This window comes from Diprion similis, chromosome 2 (genome assembly GCF_021155765.1).
Source record: "Diprion similis isolate iyDipSimi1 chromosome 2, iyDipSimi1.1, whole genome shotgun sequence".
In the NCBI taxonomy this organism is placed as follows: domain Eukaryota; kingdom Metazoa; phylum Arthropoda; class Insecta; order Hymenoptera; family Diprionidae; genus Diprion; species Diprion similis.
Genome location: NC_060106.1, coordinates 13293787 through 13317058, shown reverse-complemented (window position 1 = coordinate 13317058; position 23272 = coordinate 13293787). Strand labels below are relative to the sequence as shown.

The 23272-nt window shown below is 40.6% G+C and overlaps 1 protein-coding gene across 4 annotated transcripts in view; it reads left to right on the top strand.

The window, feature by feature from the left end:
* LOC124415893 (Ig-like and fibronectin type-III domain-containing protein 1) overlaps nucleotides 1–23272 on the top strand; it is a 156412-nt gene that overhangs the window by 59096 nt on the left and 74044 nt on the right. For 3 of the 4 annotated variants that reach the window (XM_046896597.1, XM_046896595.1, XM_046896596.1), the window contains one exon: nucleotides 19699–19794. The exons of the other annotated variant lie outside the window; for it this stretch is intronic. The gene's annotated coding sequence lies outside the window, so the exon portion shown is untranslated. The remainder of the gene's footprint in view (nucleotides 1–19698; nucleotides 19795–23272) is intronic. 4 annotated transcript variants of the gene reach the window in all.

Genomic DNA, 23272 nt, shown 5'->3' with positions numbered 1-23272 from the left:
GTTGATTTTCCATGGTTGTATGCCTTCCTTTTCATCGGATGCTGTGCGGCGGGGACGACGATGCGACAGTGATAATCTGCTTACGGAACTGCGCGCGGATTTTGTCCTACGCATCTTACAATTAGCGAGTCGATTTTTGTCTGCATGTATGTACCTGTAAAACCCATATGTGTACAGTTTTGACGACCATCCGATTTGCCAGCATTCGCGGTACGTTTATGCAAATCGCTGGTAGGACGGAACCGACTTTTGTGTAACGATGTATGCGTTATGATTAATAAACGCCATATAGGTAGAGCGATAATCGCGACGATGGGTGGTAGCAAGGGATGTTATACGACTAAAAATACCAACGAGTTGAACATAAGCTGTTTGATTTCTTTTTCTTTCTCCTGTTTATTTATTTACCCGGTACGAAGAGTAAAAAGAATTATTAATATCGTGTTCATGGTGTTGGGGTGTTTTTTGTTTTTTTTTTTATCCTGTTTTCTCTTTTCCATATTTATGTTCCCTCAGACTACGCGGTTGAACGTTGTTGCAAAGCGTCGCAGTAGAGCTTTTCAGAATTAATTTCATTTTCAAGTCGTTTCGATTTTATGGTCGGTAAACATTTTTAAATTTAATCTGTTATATATATATGTGCGTATATGTATAGCTATCGATTTTCGTTACGATTTAGTAATGGAGCAGGGGGGAGTGTAACGTATTACGTAATTCCATTCGATTCGCATATTTTATTGAAATCATAAACAGGATTCGAACTTGTTTCGATTCGTTTCGTTCACGTTGGTTTCCATTCGACACGGCATGCGGCACGCGTTTTAAAATTCCAAGCACATTGGACAAGTTGCGAGTGAAAATGTTACCGAGCACGGAATCGTTCCGTTCCGAAACTTCCCACTGGGGGCAATTAATTAGTTTCAACGCTGGTAGCCTGTCAAAGGGAAGAAGAACTTGAATTTGTCAACATCGAGCAGCCCAAGGCGAATTTCGGGTTTCGCGTGACTGCAAAACCCTGACGAGCCAATCCCTGACCGAATATCACGGTGCGAGCTCCCAAAAGTTTCCGGATAATCAAAGTCCAGAGAGTCCCTTCAAACCGCGACATCGACCACCGGCAGTCCATCAATTCGATCGGATCACGCGGCCCAGCTGCCGTCATCCTGTCACCCTCGAAAGTGACACAGCTTTGCTGCAAAGCGTAGATATTCCTGCTCTTCTCCTGCTCTTCTCCTGTTCTGAGCACACCACCGGGATGAGATCGGCTTCAAGGAATCCCGAAAACGCGTCACGCGCTTGGAATCAACTCACCCTGCGGATCCGTTACCGAAAACCAGGAGGTGTGCGCCTTGATAGACTTTACCTAAATGTGGAAGGTGTCATCGTTCGACGACCTCGACCGTGACGCGGCTTCCGGGACTCTCGTAAACTCAGGGATAACTCGTCGCGTCGGTTGCAATCGTCGACGGTGAACCTTTTCCCCCCCGTCTTATTTCTATCTTTTTTTCTTTTCCTCCTGTTTCTCTCTTTTTTTTTTCTTCTCATCTCCTTCTTATTCTTCTCTTTATTAGCCTTACGGCTTACGGCTTACGGCTTACGGCTATGCCCCTGAGATACCTAGCCCCGTGGACAGTAGACGGTGTTACCTCGACAATGACGGACTCGACGGAATTCGGGTGAAGTAACACGACTCGAGCGAGACTGATTGTGAGACACGTGCCAATATATTACGTTATACGTACATACGTATACACGAAAATGAACTTCGAGGTGCATGCTGCTGTGTTACGGGATACAGATTCAGAACAGATTATCATCTGTTAACGAATTCCGGCCGATTGAAAATTTGTATCTGTGTACAAGGTTTGAATAGTTTTGCGGATAATTGATGTTAAACCTTCTCACGAAGTTAAACACCGACGATATTAAACCGCGTTAGGACGCGATATGTGGATTGAGTTATGCCGTGAAATTAATTATTTAAGGACACCAGGCGGCGTCGATAACATGGTAATTAAACGACCCGCAGTATGTAATTATCAACGATAAAGTATCCATCGAGTATTAATTTGGTAACGAATTCCGGTATAAATCCGTATTTATGACTATTATGGTATAACAAAGTATTTATATTGTATTATATACATTACGTTATACGTATACACTCGCTAAATCCGTGAAATTAAAAAAAAAAACGCGCGGTTTAGACTAATCGGCAAATTTATGCAGCAGATAATTGCAGAGTACATAGGTTTTATTTAATATTTCTTTCAAAAAAAATTTTTTTTTTCCTTTTTTTCAATATTTTTACTCCACTTTTTGCTTCCCTACTCTCTCGCCCTGTCTCTGGGCCGTTTTTCTCTGACGTTAGAGAAGCCAGAATTTACATTCGAATAACTTTATGTCTAGTATATGCTGCATCGTGTACGTGCCGAGGGGAGCAGGTGTGGTGCAATCCGCGAATACACATGGGTTCTTTTTTTAGCACGGTATGTACCGCTAGCGTCTTCGATTTTTAAAGCACATTTCTTACTGACTTTGCTTTGTTCGCCTCGTTCCTCCCCGAGGAATTTATTATACCTATAAAGTATCGTGCGATGCCAGTTAATGATAAAAAATTTCCTTGACTGGGCTGAAGCTACTGCTGCTGCTGCTGCTGCTGGTTTTCGATCGCATGTATGGATATAGGGTGGGCCAAAAAAAAAAAAAAATTCCCGTGTCATTTAAATGGAAAATCGAAAATCGCGATGAGGCATCTCCTGATATTAATATTAAGAGCTCAATCTTTCACAAAATTTGTTTTTCATCATTTTGAACGATATTTTCACGGTAGGAAGAAAGATTTTTTTTTTTTTTTGGACCACCCTAATGTGTATAGTCCTGGGATGGAGGCTGGTGTACATTCATTTACATACGTATTACACGCACACATATATACAGTTGAATTCAACGATTCGTTTGAGTTTATCGAGGGTCCGTTCGTCCCGCGCCCGAGGCCACTAAATTTGTCGAAAAAAACCGAGCGAAAGTGCGGGGGTTGATAGCAGAGTCGAACGGAATTACGGTGATTCCGGTCAACAGATTTCTTTACAAAATTTGGCACGCTGAGGTTCAATTCCATTTGCTGGAATCCATCTTCTTTTCTTTTACTCTCGACGGACGGTAAAATTAGGTTGAATTTTAAGGGTGCCAGTGGCTTATCCTAGAGCTTTGCAGGCTGTCAGTGCTCTCTCTCTCTCTCTCTCTCTAGTCTTTAGTCTACATGGGAGTTATTTTTCTCGGTACGGATCACGCCATGCAAGAGACCAAGTTTCGCAAACGAGATGCTGCAGCCGCAACCTCGGAGGCTGCAATGACCTTGTATTGCAGAGTATCTCGTGTATACGAATGCATGTAGACGGAGTAATGAAACGGAATCGTTTTTTTGTCTCTCTTGCCGCCCCGCTTTAAATTAGCCCGATTCCTCCCCTACGCTGCCGCCCTTTATCCATCCTTCTGCCCCATTGTCCAAACACCGCGGTTTCCCGGTTGGGGCGTGGCTGCAAGACGTAGGTACACACAGCGAAACGGATGGTTTTGCGAATGACCCGGATCCCAAACGTATTCCGGAAATCTTCAAGCACCGATTCATCCACCTTTCATCGTTGGTTGAACGAGGACAAATGATTTTGCAGTGGGATGCAACTTGCCTACGGATTTAAAAATACTTTAACGATCTCTGGATTTTTTTTTTTCTTTTCACTTCTTTCTATTATACGAGTATATTGTCGAATGGTTTTCTGTAGAGGATGTGGTTGATGATGTGTGGGTTTTTCAATCACTTATGATGGGTAACGTAGAGAAAAAAATTATTAGTTTCAGAAAACTTTTTTTTAACAGTTGACTCTTTCACTTTAGCCTGGATATCGACTTGTGAGAAGAAAAAAAGAGCGTCACGAACGTTTATTTTAACTATGCGATAACGTGTTATTAGAGTTTCATGAGAGTTAAAAGTCTGGAAGATTGAAAAAATTCACCCGTCTGAGGTGGAAACTTTCATTACGTCCACATGTCGTTCGTATGATGACATAAAAAGTGGTTTAAAACTGCGTAATGGTAGGTCATACGGTTTTTATGTTTGTACAAAGTCTGCGAGATTGGAGCTGCGCATTGCCTGGAAGAACTAGTAAAGTGGATTCGATGTTGATGCAGGAGAGTGCAGAAAGATAGAAAAGCATTGCAAAATTTCTGCAATTGCAGTAGCAAATTTTATATCAGAGAAGTATATAATTTAGATAATATTATGTAGTATGTATGGTAAATTTCATTCGATCGTCCATTTTATGAGGCACATTTTCAATTCGTTCCTATCAATTTTCCCTTATACTGCACGAAACCGCGCTCTTCGTTCTCCAAGAAGAAGAAGAAGAAGAAGAAGAAGAAGAGGAAGTCACAGTCTGCAATGCTGATTGGTGGGCGGTAGTAGGCTTTGCTGAAAGCTTACCCAAGATCAATTTCTCCCTCACTTTGGGATTTAAAAAACGAAAATGGAATAGCCGATCGAACGCTTATTATTCATTCATTTATTCATTCCTTCGATATCCTCTTGCCGTTCGCTCTCATATCTTTTATAATGATATTTTACCACCGTGGCCGTCACTACGCAGAACGTTCACGGAATTGCCAAAACCTAGAATCTGCCTTTAGTCCTTCGTACTACGAGGTTTTCTTCTTCTTCTTTTTCTTTTTCTTCTTATTGTCCCACCGAATTTTTATCTGCACGCAATATCGCTTTGTTTTACGTCACATGAATTAAACGACGCGACTTAATATGCGTATATCGTCTTTATTTCTCGACTTTTGTGAAAAACAAGATTACCGAATCTTTATCCTTACTTCGAGTGAAAAGTCTTGCATACCTCGATCGAGTGTCAGGCATTACTGAAATTCACTTCTTCTCTAACGATAAGTAACTTTTTCTATTTTCTTCCTCCTCGCAGTTTGATTCCTGCCGTTTCGTTGCTATCCCGCAGGATGGTTTTAAGCTCCGGCTCTCGCCCGTCATCTGTCAGCCTGTCACTTATATTTGTTGAGAGTCTTATGTGTTCTACCCTCGGCGAAGTAAAGAGGGGGATAGAGTGAGAGAGAAAGAGTTAGGAGGCATTTGTCAATTCGTTCACTCTCCAAGGTTTTTCGCTACCGCGGTAGCAGCGAATTTCTTCGATGCATTTTTTTCTCATTTCCCTACGAGTGAAGAAATGTTAGAGAAATGTAGGTACGTTTATAAATATATGTGTACATCCCACGTCTAATTGGATATGCTCATCCGACGAGTACGTTAAACGTCTTTCTTGGAATGAAATAGCCGTTAGCTGTTGAATAACTTTTGAATTTTATACAGAAATTTCTACCAGCTTTATTTCTCATCAAAATACAGCTTGACAATTGGAATTTCAGTGTCACGTTATAATCGGTTCAACCAGCCAACTTGGATACATATCTGATCATTTAGCAGATCGTTAAATCGTGCTAAAAGTAATGTGACGAATACGAAGCGAGCCTGCGGGGTATACTTGGCTCGATATTTTTCAATTATTCTGATAATTGTGATATTCATTTTCTCTTCCTATAGGGAATTCGAAATTTAATTACGATTTGAACTGCTGTGTGCCGAAGTTTGATATCACTGTCGCAATAATGGAATGCGGCAATATCTGATCATCAAATACTCTCTGTTGAATTTTGTCTGGCACACCCCTCCGCATAATGAAATAGCCATGATAATAACCGTAATTCGAATCCGTATTTATTAAAATAACTTTCTCTAATCGAAAATAACTTCTCCAGATGCGTCTACCGTTTCTTATTGATCCCGGCAAATCTAATATGACGCATCGTTTCTGTAAAAAAGAAGAAAAAACATGCTAACGTAAAAATAAGCAAATATCTGTCTGTCAGTTAGAGCGTACTATTCGCATTCGAACCATTGGTCAGAGCGACTTGGGATTATACAGGATTGTTTTTTTTTCGCAAAACAATTAATTCGTGTCACCCATAAATTTCTCACGGATCAAGAGAGCAAATCTGACCCTTTTTGAGCACGAAATATCTTTTCGTATTCTTAATAGCTTTTTTTTAACTCCCGCTATCGACAGCTCAATAACTCGAAACCCAAAAAAAAAAAAATTAGAAAATCGCTACAGAATCAGTTTTGATAAAGTATAACAAATTTATTCGTTTTTCGGCTGTAATCGTTCGCCGTGTAATAGACTGCACTTCTTTGTTGTTTAGCTGCCGTATATTAAAGTTTGAATTGTTGTATCTACGTATGTATATAGGTATATAATGTAGGAAAAGCTGCCGACAGGTACAATAAAATTGAAACGTTTCACTGATCGGCGCGCATGATTTGAAATCCACAGCCACGCAATAAATGTACCGCGTTTCCATTAGTAGCGACTCTCCCGTTGATTGGAAAACGAAATTTTCCACTACAATTTGTGTCGACGCATGTCATCGCGTGAATTTCTATACTTCAAGCAGTGTGCGTCATTTCTATTGCATTCCAGATAATTTATTACTTGTTTTTTTTTTTTTTTTTTTTTTTTTTTTGCTCGATGAAACCTGTAATCCGTATACACATATAGCTGGTTTATTTACGATCAAATCGACTGCCGCACGACAGTTTATGTTTGAATGGTATATACGTTAAGATAGCTTTATGGCGAGTCAAAATGTCGTACAAAGTATAAAACGTGCAGATACACTCGTACGATTGTGTATTTCCGAAGATGTCTCAGCGCAGATATAACCTACGAGGCTTCCGAGATAAGGCATTGAATTTCTATCCACTTGTCCAATTCGCCGCGATCAACGATACCCAGCTACAGTAGTAGTAGTAGTAGTAGTAGTAGTAGTAGTAGTTGCGGTGGGAAGTATGTATACGCAACTCCGCGATTATCTACCAAATTATCTACGATCAGATAGACAGATAGGAGCCAATTCCCAGAGGTTGAATCCACTTCGATTTCTCCCCCCCCCCCCCTTTTTTTTTTCTCTCCCTCAAACCTCCTTCCAAATCCACCCACCACAGCAGCACCTTAAACCCTTCCTTTCTTCAAGACCATTCGTTCAGTCTGGCGCGGCGTTGTTGCAGATCGCAACGCATGCTTCAAAAGTTATCGAACGTTGTGTATTAATAAAACGGTGATTTCCGTCGTAACAGTCACTGCGCGATTAATGCTCAATGATGAATAACATTTTACCTCAAAGTTCGGAATCAGATAAAGTTTTCTAGATCTCGTACAGTCTACGGTGTCGTATTCGGAACGACGTGAGGGGGGGACAAATCGTTATTTGACAACCACTGAGGAAGCTGCGAGGCGAAGCATTCATCGATCCTTGAATGCGCGATTCGGTTGAGGACAGTGCGGAATAGAAGCAAACTCCACGAGTCACGTGTCGTTCATCCCCACGTGTAGAAGGGAGTATCTACATATAGTCGCGAGAAATGGAGAACTCGGGAGCATGTTTTCAGCACTTTCTCCGCACCCTTCGATATCAGGACTTCCTTGTTCCTCGTCGTATTGCAGCAGTGCGGTGTGTTTCACCTTATCTTGAGGACACCATGCGGAAACGTGCCCGACTGCTTCTCTGTGCCGTATAAAATCATGTACGTCTGTGCAACTCATCCTAGATCGGTTTCACCCCATGGATACACGGGGATTACCGTTTCCATCGCACCGCATTGACGTCCCTGCAATATGCATGTGTACCTATACACACTCGCGTGTGTGCTTATTCGAAAGTCGACGACGTGGATGTGCATACATACCTGTAAAGCTATTCGAATAACATCTATAACTAACGTGCAAATGCACACCAGGGGCGTGTGTTCTCAACTCGTGCATACATGCTTCTCCACGCTTCTGCCACGCAGAGTTGACATTTCTGTGCGAACGAGGCGGTCGGAACGCAACTACTGTGAGTACGAGTATTATACATATCTAAGGAGTTACAGTATATCACCAGGCTAGCTTTCCTTGTTTGAGAGAAGTGCAACGTATGAGCCTTTGATCTTATTTCTTGTCGACGCTGACATTATATTTCTACACGAATGCACGAGTATAGTTTGCACTTCATTCATGTCCTCTCGAATTGTTGAAATTATTGTATTAATTTGTATGTTTCCGTTTATTTTAATTGTTTTCGTACTGCAGTTCTTGTATCGATTTCAAGAGGTATTTCACCGCAGCGATATTGACGTGTTAATATTATTCGAAATCACTTCGTGATCTCCGAAATCAAACTGAAACCAGTAATATTGAAATAATATTCCGCATTGGTAATAATCGTGGAAATCTGTTGGAAGAATGGTCTAGGTATAAAATGAAAATGAGTTTCTTTACCTGTAACCATATAAGAATCTGACATCTGTAAAATATTACTGCTCTATTTGGACATGATTATTCGTATTATACTTTCCAGTTACTGTTGTAATAATTTGATTTTCGTGCAAGAATAATGCAATGTCAAGTAATTATTCAACTGCGACCTAATGTAACTATCACTGACTGTAACAGGCACTCTAAATACTTATTCGCAGTACACTTTTTTTCTTGGTCTAATTTTTTTAGTAACTCTACAAACTTGAATATCTCGGAGTGAATTACTGCATTTGGTATTCTTACTATCCTCGTTACTATTCATGATACGGATAGCGACCCGATGGGACGTAGGGAAGGGTAGGACAGGGTTGGTAGGTTGGTAGGTAACGTGGTGCAGGGTCGGTGGTTGTTAACCGTTCTGTCCACGTACCGGACAAAGAATGCAATCACCTGGAATTCGCTGGCGCGCAACAGAACAAACTTTGCTCCTTTGGGACTATCGGAATACACCGGGATACAGGGGAATACCTTCGTCCACTTCACGGACAAATTTCCAGCGGCAATTTGAGGGACGATATTGCGTAGAGCAGCAAAGCGTTGTATGTATGTATTATACATAGCTACTTGCCTAATCTGCATTGCGTTATTATATACCACCAGGTTCTCGCTGTAACAATATAATTTAACGTCTCTAAAGAGGAAGAGGATTTCTTCAGGATTTTTTACCTTCTCCCGGTACTTAGCAATACTATATGATATACCTACGTATCATACACTGGCGTTTCCGGTTTCGAAGTACTTCACTTGGTAGTGGGTGGTACAGTAGCCAAGCACCTACATTTATGTCCGACGGTTACTGGAGAACAGCAAAGACACGCTATGACGCGACGACGGAAACATACGGATATCGAAAATTCGGAGGAATAAAAAATTACTAGTCTGTGGAAAAAAATTGGATTCGTGTATTCACATAACGTTGAAACGACCCGTCACCCTTTCGACAGATCCAATTAGAGCTCCTATATACATATTATTTTCAATCCTCAATATCTCGCTGCAGTTTCCCACATTTGGCAGCGATTCTGACGACATTTCAACTGAATTTAGCACCAACGGAACACTTTGGGCATAACAGCAATGAAAAGATGAAACAAAGCGTAAGTCGTTCGCATTAAATGCTTCAATCATTGGTTCTTAGTAGCGATTTAAAACGATTTCAACACGTCAGATTACAAGTCGCAGTGTTGTTTCGTCTTTTCAGACATTAGTATTCGAACACCAAATCTTCCGTTTTAGCAGCTGTGCCCCCCCCCCCCCTCCCCGCCCTTTCACCGAAGTATCGATTTATTTTCATCACGAATCGAATCCTGGCTTCGCCTGACACCTTGAAATCCTTTCTCTCGGATATTTGTCAGTGTTTCTCGAATCCCTGTTTAATAGCCTCGGAATCACGTCGCTTTTAGGTATACGGGTCGTTATTCGTATTTCACGTTGCATAGTTTTTTACAATTAGAGAAGACCTTTTGCCTATGGAAAATTGTGATTTATTTTTCGTCCTCCTCAGCTAGAACGTGAAGTTTTTGTTAACAGCCGGCTACCGGTTTTCATTACTCATTCAACGCGTTACCTCGGAATTTGGATACCGCCGGATTAGGGAAGGTCAGTTTAACGCCGAATATTCAGATCCTGCTGATGAAAATTCATAACGCAAGTGTCATACCCCTATTGCGTTAATAATGACGCGACATTCTATGGCTAATTACCACCTTATTCCACACGTGCCAATATTCCCCCCCTCCCCCTCCTGATGACGTTGTACCGGGTGGTCGGTTTAAATTCAATAACTACTGTAATTTCTCTCACCCAATATAAAACGAGAATCAGGAATAATCTAACAATTAATAATAATAATAATCGTAAGAGTGAAACAATTTTTTTTAAATAATTTATGTCGTTTAAAAAAGTGGAAAAATCTATCTCGTATTAGAACCAATAGAACCTTTGTCTGTCACAGCGTAACGTAGGTATAGAGGAGTTGGGTTGAGTTTTGCGGGTAAAGTTTCCCCCGCTAGAAACAATTACGTCAAATTTCCCTTGGAAAATTGCATTGCAATTGGATTTCCGGCCCTATTCCTCGTCGCCGTAACTCAATTCCTGTGCTTCGTAATAGCTGACGAGAAGATTGGCTTTCAATTCAGCATGATCCCAGGCCGGCCGACTAGCCGACAGCGGGTCTCACGTGTCGTGGCCTCTTGGCATAGGGCCTCATATTTTTAGTACCTCCGTTTTCTCATCAGTCGAGTACTTGCAAAGGTATTCGATACTCATAGCGAGGTTTAGCATGCAGACATGAATAAAGCCGCGTGTAACATGGTTAACAGATTGATTCGAAGAGCGGTTCGTCAAGGAGGTAGAATTCCAAGAGATTCGCAAATTTCGACTTACATACTTATATTATATATACTTACCATTTCATACCTACTTGGTTATATATGTATATAAGCTTTTTGGGCCCAAGAGATGTCTGCTTAATTACGTGTTAAGATGTTTATCATTTCTGTCGTTAGGTTGATTAGTTTGATCGTGAGGTAATATTAAATTAAGGGGAGGAAAAATACAAGGTAAAATTCCTAGTATTCAATCAATCGACCGGATATTTGTATACGTACTTTACTTTGTTTTTGTTTTTTTGTTTTTCATACGTTTCGCAAATATAGGGCGAGGCGATGATAATTAATCGAAGACGATTCCGCGAAGGTATTAATTTTGACGGGATAAAGGCGGGAGGAGAAGGAGAAAACAGAAAAAAAAACAGCGAGATAAAAGGAAAAAGATGTTTTTCAAGGAAAAAATTCTCAATACATGTATAATAATTTCACGAAGGCATGTTAGAATATATAATATACTTGCGTATACGTATGAGTATACATACATATGTATAGTCGTGCACTCAACTGTACGCCTAGAGTGAAGATTCGGTTGTTTTCGGAATATATAGAGAGTAACGGCAAGAGGGAGAGAGAGTGAGAGGAGAGCTTAAGAAAATCTATGTCAAGGTTGAAATTTATTGAAATTTATTGAAATTTAGCCAGTCTTCGCGCGTAATGACAGCTAACATAGATTCCTCCTCGAAGTATAAGTGCTGTCTCGGAGAATTGACATTTTTCTCGAAGCGTCGATTTCGTTAACGGAGTTTTCGAATGCGCGAGGCTTAAGAAACTCCCTTAGAATAAGATCGCTGCTCTGCCCTTTCCACGTCTTCTAATGGAAATACTTGAGAAACGTGGGAAACTTAAACGATTACGATCCACGCGCGTTGAGAATTTCGCGATACCTGCCAGTGTGGCTTTATAACGAAAATAAAAAAATAAAGAAGTATTATATGTATAAAAAAAAAAAGTCACGAAACTTAAAGCGGCCAAACTCCGAGTCTGATATGCCGTCCGAAGAATAAGTAGAGAACTCACCCCTTGCTGCTGTACCTACACCCTTCGGAAGCGGACCGTTGTCACGCCATTGTTAAGCTTATTCTCTGCATTCTTCCGAAGGGCGGGTATCAACTTTTTCCTCTTTGTTCCCCTTCGTTGTTTAATCCAGCGAAACAAAAAAAAAAAAAAAAAAAAGGAAATAAAAGCGAAACAAAGAAGAAATACGAAAGTATTAAAAATAAAATACAATTTCACAACGACATTTTATACAGATTTATTCACCTCTCCGGTCAGTCACCTCAGGCGTTAATGAAATCGCTAATCGTTGCTCCGTGTAAAATTGCAGTCCAGTTTCCACCCTCGATTGCGTTTATAGGGTATATAGGGGGAGGGATACTCATTTCCGCGAGGTCTTTTATTTCTCATAAATAAGTATCAGTCACGGATTATCACGCTGATTTGATTCTCTCTTTATTATTACACAGTTATTGCCCCCAAGTTTAGGTCGTGAATTTTTTTTGACCATAGGTTTGATAAAACGGTATATTATGTCGTATGATTATGTAATTTTCTCTACATGTAGGTAATACGCACGTCACTGCGTTATAAGAGCTGACGATGAGTCGATTTAGATCAGGATGTGAATCGCAGGTATTTGATTACAAGCGTGACTGTGAAACGTTCGGATTTAGTCATACAGTTCAATTATTGGAGAACAATACTAATGCCATACTTGCACATCGCGTAGAATCTATATGTGTTGGGGCAGGATTCTCGGAAGCGGTCCTATAATACGTCAATCCGTATCATACCGTTGATTTATACACCTTTGTGTCCTAAATTGCCGTCCGACTGAGTTACGCAGGTTTTAGTCTGGTATCGTAACGTCATTTGCCTATCGTGTATTATGTATACATACACACGTACATACGTTATATGTATACTAATATATATATATGTGTGTGCGAGGTATCGTTATCGCGATAAATTATTGCTATTACGCGGATCATGCCAACCAATCCGCTGCACAATTCGATTCCCACGAGGTATTTGGATTAACGTTTGCGTTATTCGTTTGCTTACTGTATACATATAGGTATAATAATACCGATCTCCGATCAGCTATGCGTAAATCATTCGATTTGACCCCAAGTAGATCGGGATCACTATAATGTAGGTACACTGTCACCAGACCAGGATCCCCTTATTCGCGAATTTGATGGATATTATCCACAGTTCGCTACGTTTTCTGCAGACTTTGACGAATTGTTTCTGAAAATTTTCGATTTATTATTTTATATCAATGATAATAAACTCGCCATATGCTACAGGCATTGCGGTGATTCGGTTCAACAGCAACCTTTAAGCCTTTACCTATATGTGTATATACATATATATATATATATATATATATATATGTATACATGCGATGCAGATGAGGAGAATATTTCGAAAGAGGAAAAAGTTGCGGGATAAAGAAGATGGTTGTAAAAATGATATTATTGCTGCAGGTGTATAGCTGCTACGACACATACCTATAGACTTTGCAGTTTGCGCACATCTTCGTCAAGGTTGTTATCTTAATAAGGTTGTTCCCGTGTTACGAATGCAATTCACGTCCTGCCAGCTCGCGGCGGCGGCGGCGGCGGCGGCGGCGGCGGTGCTACGGCGGGGGAAAGGTGGCTATCAGCACTGCACGGCTGGGATAATGCCGGCATCTGCATTCAAGGCAAACCGAAGCTATCTTTTGTCCCAAATGATAGAAATAATCTACCAAATCCGTCTGCCCGTGCAGGGCTTTGAGATACGATAGACTTTCCCGCGTGTATATTTGGATATATATGTATGTGTGTGTGTGTGGGTATCTATTTCACTTGTGTGTGAAATGTCGTTGTATTAATGCAGAGACAATGATAGCCAGGATTGAACTGAAAAAGAAATATTGATGTGATAAAAAATTCGAAAGTTCAATTACTTGAAATTAATTTTGAATTACGTTTTTTCGCCAAAAAATTGCGTTGGAAAGGTTTAACAAATGTCTCGAGGAGTATATATTATTTATAGTAATGCGATGAAATATTGGCGAGAAATTTTATTCCACATCAACTGCGCGCATAGGTCAAAAAACCGGATTTAAATCATGATCAGCAAAGTTTTGGGTGTGTTTCGATACATAAATTTACACAACTTTGGTCAATTACAAAAGTCAGCCGCTGACGGTGTGGTGATAAAACATTGAATATATTGGAAATAAAAAATAATCAAAATAGAAGAAAAAAAAATAAAAAAAAAAAATAAATAAATAAATAAGAGGTTGGTATTTTGGAGTGGATTTAACAAGAGTTGAATACCCTCGCAGACGTGAGTGAATGGTTTATGGTTGTCGAGTGCGATTCGACGCAAGTGATATTCTACGCTTTCAAAGGTCAGGGAATAAACTTTTTCGTTGACTACAGGAAAACGGCTAGTTTGGTTCTCGAACAGCTATATGTGTGATTTGTTGATACGTACCTATACGTATAACGCAATTTGCTGGTCCGCGTTTCTAATCTGAATCCTCTTCATTATGTAAGGGATGTTTCAAAGGACCAATTCGAATGGTGAATAGGAAATTGAATAAATGGACGGAATTGGCGAATCCGCTGCTTATATGCGAAACGCTAAAAACTGCAGCGCGGCTGGCGAACGTTAATGGATTTGTTGGAAATATAAGGAAAAATCGTATTCAAATAACAAACGAATAAATAAAAAAATTCCACACACATGTGTAGACATTGTAGAGCCGGGCGTGACTGCATCCTGCAATGAGGATTTAACTGACATTTTATCGAAGCTGCGATTCATTTTGTTTCACTGTGTTTGCACAATAATCGAAGTTTATATTCCAATCCATGTCTGCTGCTCGATGCGGCAAAACTTTTTACGTGTAATCCTTGATGTTGAGAGATCGTGTTACACGTATACCTATTACGTGGATCTGAGTGATAACAGATCCGAACGCGACTGTCGAAAGAAGTTGAAACTATAGCAGGATAGCCGGTTATTCAGTCGAACTCACTGACTTTTCGACAGTGATTGGTAGCTATGCGGAAAATACTTGAATGAAGGTAATTTAAAAATCTTTATTGGTCGCGGAATAACGTAGATTACTTTGAATAGGTCGAGATATCGCTTCAAGCATTTTATGCGTGGAAATTTCAGCTTTCAAGTGAAAATTATTGAAGCCAGTTTGCCTATTACTCGTGATTTTCTTCTTTTTTTTTTTGTATAACAAGCATGTTTACTACCGAGGTAATTATACCATCGGAATTTTTTCAATCAATACGAAGAGTTGGCAAACAGTAAGAAATAAGTAAATAAATAAATAAATAAACCAGTTCCACGAGTCAGAGTGAATGTGATTCCATCCTATAATTATACCGATAAAACTCACTCGATGTAATTCATTCGTTTATTAATGAATTAATCATTCAGGAAATGGCCATTTTTTAAACGTCAACGGTACAGGTGCTCCTACCGCAAATCGTTCCATTCATCATACGGAAGTGACGTTATCAATCCGCTGGTACGAATCAAATTGGTTGCAAATCATCGGGAGATTTTCGAGAGGAGACCAGAGTCGCCGTGGTTTTAGCGTCGACCAGCATTTATACGTAAAAAGTAATTCTGAATCACGTCGATCATTTACCGCCACTCCAATTAGTCTCTGTAATTGTTTAACCGCAAATTATTGGTTTGAAACTTTGGTAGGTTGAAAAAAGAAAAAGTTTTAAATTTACAACAGCCACGGCGCAATGTCTCTGGCGTTTCGTGCATGTGCGTTTAATTTATACGAAATTAATTATTTAAAAACTTTTTCTCCCGGATAAAACATTTGATTTTACGCTTTTCCAGCGAGCACCTACTGCGGATACCTGTTATTGTTCTCACACCATCCGGTCACGTAGCTCGCTCGATTCACTATCGAAATTTTATTCGATTTCCTCGTATTTTTTTTTCTGTTTTTTTTTTTATTTTCAACTTTATTACCAGCGTACCCTAGAACTGCAAAAATTCAGACGAAAATTACACCTTTCAACAAACGAGCGTGATTCGCGAACGTTGTTGTTTTCCTCTCTTTTGTGCTCGCTCTCGACGCTAGACTTTGGCTCCTATCGAAATTGGAATAATCAAAACTTTGGCAAACGCTGTATTACCTATATAACTGAAATACCAGCTTGCATTCCGGGTGAATGGGCTATTGGGTAAGGGTTCAACGATCGGAGCTACAAGTGCGACTCGTTATCTTCAACTTGACCCAAGAAAACTCTGCATGATGCATGAATAGAAGTTGGTATACCGACGGCTCCACTTGAGCCCGGAGATCGTAGTTTTCGCGGGACGATTCCTTTCCTCTTAGACTACAGTACGTTATTCCTTATTCCGTTTCTTAATTTTTCACCGTTTTTACGTGCCGAAAAATAACGAGAGTTTTGATTTTTCATCTTCCAAATCGTCGTTTTTGCCGGGAATAAATTTATCATTATTATTATTATCATCATAATCATCGTTGATCTTCCTCGTTTGCTCATTCAAGATTGTTACTTGGCTGTCAGGCGTCATTCTAATTTGTTCGCTGTTGAATTAGATATGCAGGCTCTTATATCACGCCTTATGCCGACTCCGGTTCTCGCCCAGGCTTAATTAAGATGGGCTCTGCAAATAAGAGGCGAAACAAGCGTGAAGAAAAAGAAAGCTGGAAAAAAGTGGAATGGCGTGTAACTTGAGGAGGGAAAAAAGAAGTAAAATGAAATTAGAGAAAAAGGTGCTACGGTTTTTCTTCCTTGGTAAGTGCAGTTTCGCAATGGCGTTTCTAAGGGAAACGTTTTCAACTGTTCTGCATTTGACGTACATCACACGGTGTAAGATGCCTGATCTTTATAACGAATACTTTTGTGCCTTATATCGTGAGACGGCGAGTCAAGAAGGCTGTCTGGAATTCGAAGTAAGGTAGAACGCGCTGCTTGCTTGGTTCAGCTCAATGAAGAAAGGACATTTCTCCCCGAGTCTATACGGAAGGATAATATCTTTGCCGGCGCCAGGAGTAATTAAAGGATGGACCGACGATTCTTACCGCTTGCGGTTCTCCGAGATACCCCAGAACAATGTGGCTCACGATTCTACCTAGGAATTACGAAGTATACGCGTTACTCCCAGTCGCTGAAGCTCTGCAATACGTGTACGGATAATGATCGTATGTGAGCCACACCGACGGTAGTACCTGTAAAAAAACGTGACTTTACTTGAGTTTCTTTTCTATCCCGTTCCCGCGTACAAGCGACTCCTTCAGGCTTCATTTTCACTAATTAAAAATCAATTATTGGGTACAATTTGAATGGCTTTCAGAGGGACTGGTGAGATCGAGATCGTGATCGTATTTTTTAGCTAATTCAACGAGGAATTTAAAGGCTGATTAAAAGCTGCGTAGTAACGCGTCGAGAAAAATGACTGTGATTATAATCTGCTGATTCGGCGTCTTAATATCCTAACGGGTCTTTTTTTTCATCGGCCGAGGTCACTGTCTCCTTTGTCGCTTGTATATATCTACGCAAGACCAGTTCTTGGATATACCCTGTAAAAATCTTGGATTTTAATCAACACGACCGGATTCGATACTCTTATACCTTGTTTGCAACCGGCCAAGGTCATCACTCTCGCCTTGTAATCGGTACGGAGATTGTCGGCGGCATGCCGCCAGGGTCGTTGACTTCAAACAGAATCAAAAATTTATGGCTCCGAATGCCTCGAGGTCTCTTCTCTCTCTGTATCGATAAAATTAGCAACACGCACGCCATCTTTCTCACACCCTCATCCCAGACTTGATTCTCGATCTTCAAACTCGAAGTACAAAGTACGAGATATAACCTCGGCCTCGCACGAACTTTATTAGAAGCATCTCGTGCAATAAACCGTCTTCTTCGCGCCAACGATTTCTCATGGATCATGGTACTCGATCATCTAGGTTACAGTGAAACATGGACCGAAGTGACCGTAAGTGTATAATTTTGAATCTTGGTGCCACGTGATAGTTGAGACAGTCGTACGTCTTTGGTAACAGAAATGTCCGAGGTCAGAGTGATGATAAACTGACAATATCAATCAATTCGCTTCACTTCGTTATCGCATATCGCCGTTAATAAATCTTGCCGCTTATTTCTGACATCGAAATTTTTTCCCCTCCCAAGGCGATACTTCGGTTATTACTCCAGACCGTGAACCTTGATTGGTGTCGGATAGGTATACCTACTCATGCAGCGCAGCAAGTATATACACGAACCGTACACTCGATGTTCATGAAATGCTGCATGAAACCAAAGAAAGTATGTACCTCGTTATATCGCTTTGTACCAAGTTACGCAAGCTGCATTTCAAACAAAGTTCGTATATACAGTCCTTCGATTTTACCGGGGCTTCTTTTCCCACTCTGTAAAGTCGACGGGGCTCTCTGTATTATTCATTGGAACTTTATAGCGGAACGGCTTGCGGGCGTTCCGTCACTTCTCCGATAGTATGATATACGTAAAGCGAACCGCGTATCGCGGAAACCTCGAACAAAGGATGGTGGCAAGGGTGTGTGCAGAGGACAAGCTCCAGAATTACGTGTGTGCAACGTATTACCCAATGACTCTTCCGGGTCAAAAGACGCCCCGTCGCGTCCACGTCGCCGCGACGCTCTATTAGATTCTACCGAGGATCTTGGAGAAATGTTCTGTACGAACGAGATGAGAAGTCTCATTGTCAGTCGGACAAAAGAGGGATACCTCTTGTCTTCCGTTTCAATTTTGTCCGAGGTCACGCGGGTCGGCGCTGAGGATTATCGCGATTGGGTAATCCTCCGTTCTTCTGCTCTCCTTACATCCGGGGATTGGAGGTTGGATAGGGAGGGGGGGGGTTCATTGCCGTTGTAACTTCGACTTGTAATCGAATTTGGAAGCCATACGGCGGTTCCACATCGTCTGGTAAATTAATCAGCTCCGCATCAAAGGTAAATTACAGACTCAGACTATCGAATGAATTGAAGACGCGTACGAGGGTATTAATTATTACGTGTCTACAGGTTCACGTGTTGTACAGAATCTGTATGTCGGTACTACTCAGCTGCTACATATCTTCTTCATTTTGCAGTTACTCTGGGTAGGCGCTTGTGTGATCTTTAACTACCCTGTTTTACACTCCCTTCGCAGTGCAAAGGAGTTAATTCTAAGCTCTCCATACCGTAGGTATGCCTTGGAGATCAATGAAAATCAGACTTGGTTTTTCAACCATAAAATCGCGTCATCGCATTCGTACACGCTTACAATAAGATCGGCTTCGGTTGATGTCATCTCCTAACTTGATCACGGACTGTCTGGCTGGCTGGCTGGCTGGTGAATTTACCAGAGCTTATTGCTGACATGGTTTTATAAACCAACCCTGTTCCGTTTGAGCTGAAAAGTCGGTTTTCCTTGCCGTTTAATTCAACCGTCGCAATCCTGCTCCACATAAATTACCTGCTTCTGGCACTTCGAGCTCTGAGTCCAAGTCTAGCACTGATTCTGACAACAGACTTTTCTCGCCTCTTCGCTATCCATTCACATATATACGAGACCGTTCTTTTTCTATTTTAAAATTTATTCGTTAAATTCTTAACGATATTCTCGTATTGTAAAATGAATGGAAATGGTCTTTTCTGCAGGCTATAGAATCGTCCTTCGAGCACTTTAAGACGTTCATGATTTACTGCGTGGTCTTGAACAATTTTTTTATTGTACTATTATTATTATTGTTATCATCATCATCATCATCATTTATATTATAGTATATATTTTTTAAATATGAAATATTGCACTTGCAGAATAACATGTAGGTACCTACTTATGTTACAGACCTACGAGTTTTTGTGGCATCAAAGAAAACCGGTTTCAAATAACTGCGGCATTCATCTTCGACGTTGCCTCGCCACCGCTGAACAGCTGCTTTGCGTAAGTCAAGATAATGTACATTTATTATTAGTGGTTAAAATTCAGAAGCTGGATTCTTATGTGGGATTTCAACCGATGCCATACGTTCGATAAATACAAATTTATTCTATGGCTTCTCCTCCATTCTCCTTGACTGGTACATTGTATATAGTATTTTCTTCTTTGGCCTGCAACTAATCAGATGCTAAGTCACAGTCTCGTACTTTGAGACAGTTTATAAAATGGACGTAAAGAATAAAACAGAATTCATTGTCTGCTCAGCTCTTCTTATCTCTTTCATTCCACTTGAATCTTCTCTGCGCGTGGATGAGCGTCGCGCTTATTTTTTTAAATTTTTATTCTTTTGCACGGTTCTTGATTCTCGGCTCGCTTTGGTGGCCACGAGCCAAAATAAAGATTGTTTCCATCTTTTCGCGATATGATTCAAGCTGTGACATCATTTAATACCATTTACTCAAGTATCGCAAAGATCATTTGTACATATCGAAATCGTTCAAAAGTTTCCATTTTCATGTGATCACGAATATTGATTGCATACCGAGAATTATTTTCCAGCCATTGCAATTACTGCAATGTTACATCGATATCACTCGTTTGATTGGATACACGAAATTTCTGATTGATAGTAATAATTTCACCAGAAATTACCAATATTTACTTTCCTACTCTGTGCATCACACATCGTTTTGTCTAAATCAACCGACCTATTTCATTATCCGTTCTATGCATGGCAGTTGTTATTGTAAATTTGTAGAATTAAACCTCGTATTGGATGTATTAATTTCAATGTACAACGAAATTGGTTCACGAACGTTGTGGTTTTCCATTTTCATACGGCTACACGGGTAAGCTTATCTGCCTATCATAATCACGATATTGAAAAAACCGCGGTTCATTTCCAACACTATCGATTCATTAATAAAAAACTGAACGTTACTAATTCATTGTGAAGAATTAGAACGTACAATTTTCGAAATGGGAGAAGCTGAGCGAATTGTGAGATTTTGGAGTTTTCAATCTTCTTGGAATTACTGCAGCCATAACGACACTGATTTAAAGCTGCGATCCTTTGATTTCTACTCTGCCTTAATTAGCGAAAGTGATAGAAATTACGACCATCTAACTTGATTGATGCTTCACAAATATGATATCCGATATCGATGGCCCGATTTCAGGTGAGAATCCATAATTCGCGAGTATTTATAAAGCGTAATTAACTCACCGGCGGGAGTTGAATTAAATTGTAAACAGCCTGGTTTTGAACGCGAATGAAATTGATTCACGAGATACTTAAAGAAAGAGGTGTAACTTGTAGTATCTTTTACACCACCAAGTCACCCACAGCTGGAACAGCAGCAGTTTGACTACTGCAATACCGACTACCGAGGAACCTTGAGAGTTTATGGCAGAGACTTGTAATATGTGTCATGGCTCTAGCAACCGACTTAGCACCCAAGTCACGGGAATATTAGAAATTTGAAGTTTTACACACGAGTTTTGCACCTTCGCGAATATAGCTGTAATGCAATATCTCCAAGCAGCTACATATATAAGCTTACGTTAAACCGACGTAAACGATCTAGTGATTCAGAGTCTTTTATCTTCTTCTACTTTCATAATCTCCACCTTTACACGCTGCTTCGTCTCGCACACATAAGTTTGATCGTTGATTAGCTGATTAAATTACGTTATAGACCTTCGACGGTATCAAACGAACCAAAAATTCATCAGGCAATCCGCGCGGTCCATCTCGGGTTAAGCTGGACCTCCCGCCTGCTTGGCGCTAAGTAGTTTCATTTTCAACGATAATTAACGCCTCTTGAGATTGTGAGAAATGAAGATACGTATGTATGCGTATTATATGTGCACCGTGAAAGCGACAGGTATTCAGCATTCGTGAAGTTTATACGAGAAGACGTATATCCTCAGCTATACCTATGCACACCATACATCCATGACTATGTATACAATGTGTATATACTATATAGTATACTTTAGCCTGTCGCTTTCAGTTTCGAAGGACTGAAGAAGACGTCTTGACCTTTGATCGTTGTCCTGTACGCATCAATTATCCCATTGTGTACAAGTTATAACGATCAAGAGGCGAGACATGCTCGCCCAATTAGTGAAACGCGTCTCGTGATTGAGGAACGTTAAACCGTGAAGGTTGAAATTGAGCAATTGGCAGAATTTCATTTCGAAATTTGTGTCATTCAAAGTACGTCAAGTCGTGCGAGAGTCGAGAAAAGAATCAATCGTAGATACGGGAAATATTGTTACGAGGAACATCAGAAGCGTGCGCTTCTCGAACGACGAAACGTGAATTTCGTTAACAAACCAACGAATGGGACGCGTTCGAATTTTTCACGATCACGTTTCGCAGGGTCAATCAAAATATCAAATAAAATATCTCGATGCCCGTACGAAACAGGTTCATGTAAACGCGTCTGGTCGACGTGACAATACTCAACCCTAAATCGCTACGCAAAGAGCAATATTCAAATACATGGGAATATAACTGACTGAATGGGAGAAAAATGAAAAGAGGATTCAAACATTTAGGCGGAACATTTCCAACATTGATTTCAACGGAAAATGTTACAACCGTTTCTCCGCAGGACAGTCGCGAATTAACGCGTTTCATCTGCTGAAAAGTTTGAGTGGCAACGGGTCGGATAATTGTTCGGGAAACTCGGCTAATTTTCCTAACTGCGTTTATAAACTCACTCATATACCTATACATAGGTATTAACACAAAGGTACAAAAGGACGCGACGTGAATGCGTCACGTTTACGTTCATCCTGATCGCAGAAGAACTGACCAAAACTGTCCGCCCGCTCCGTCCCTTCATAGGCTAATTACTAATTACGTCTCCCCGGAAGGGGATTAGGGTGGACACGTATACACCCTCGAAAACGGAAACGTCCATGTACGGAACAAGGCGCCGAACCTCACCGTACATACCGAGAATAACTATTTCTCTTGGTCTACTCGGTGATGTTCTTCTCGTTTTTATTACACACCGGCTTCTTTTTCTCAGTAAGAAACTAGATCCTCACTTGCAGAGTAAACAACACTCACGTACCTGTGCGATTACTCATGAAACTCCCAGCGACATCAATGATATATCAGCTACCTGCAGAGGATGTTAGCAATCGTTGTTTCGAACGAGGTCGATTTTTTCAACTTTTATTCTCGCTTCGTAAACTCCGGACCTTTGAAGTGGAAGAACGCTAACCGCTGTTGGAGAGTATTTTAGTAAGCATTGCCGAAAAGTTTGCACAGCGGTAATTGGTAACGGAAGAATAAAGTAGCCGTTGGTGAATGCAGAGTAAACTGGTGGTGCATGAGTAGCGTTTTCACTGAGAGCGGTATTGGCTCGCCGTGCCGTTCGTTGGTTATATCCCTGTGTAAGCATGACCTGAGTTTCAGACCTCGGTTTCACCGGTGGGTTCGACGTAAGAGGAAGGGAAAAAA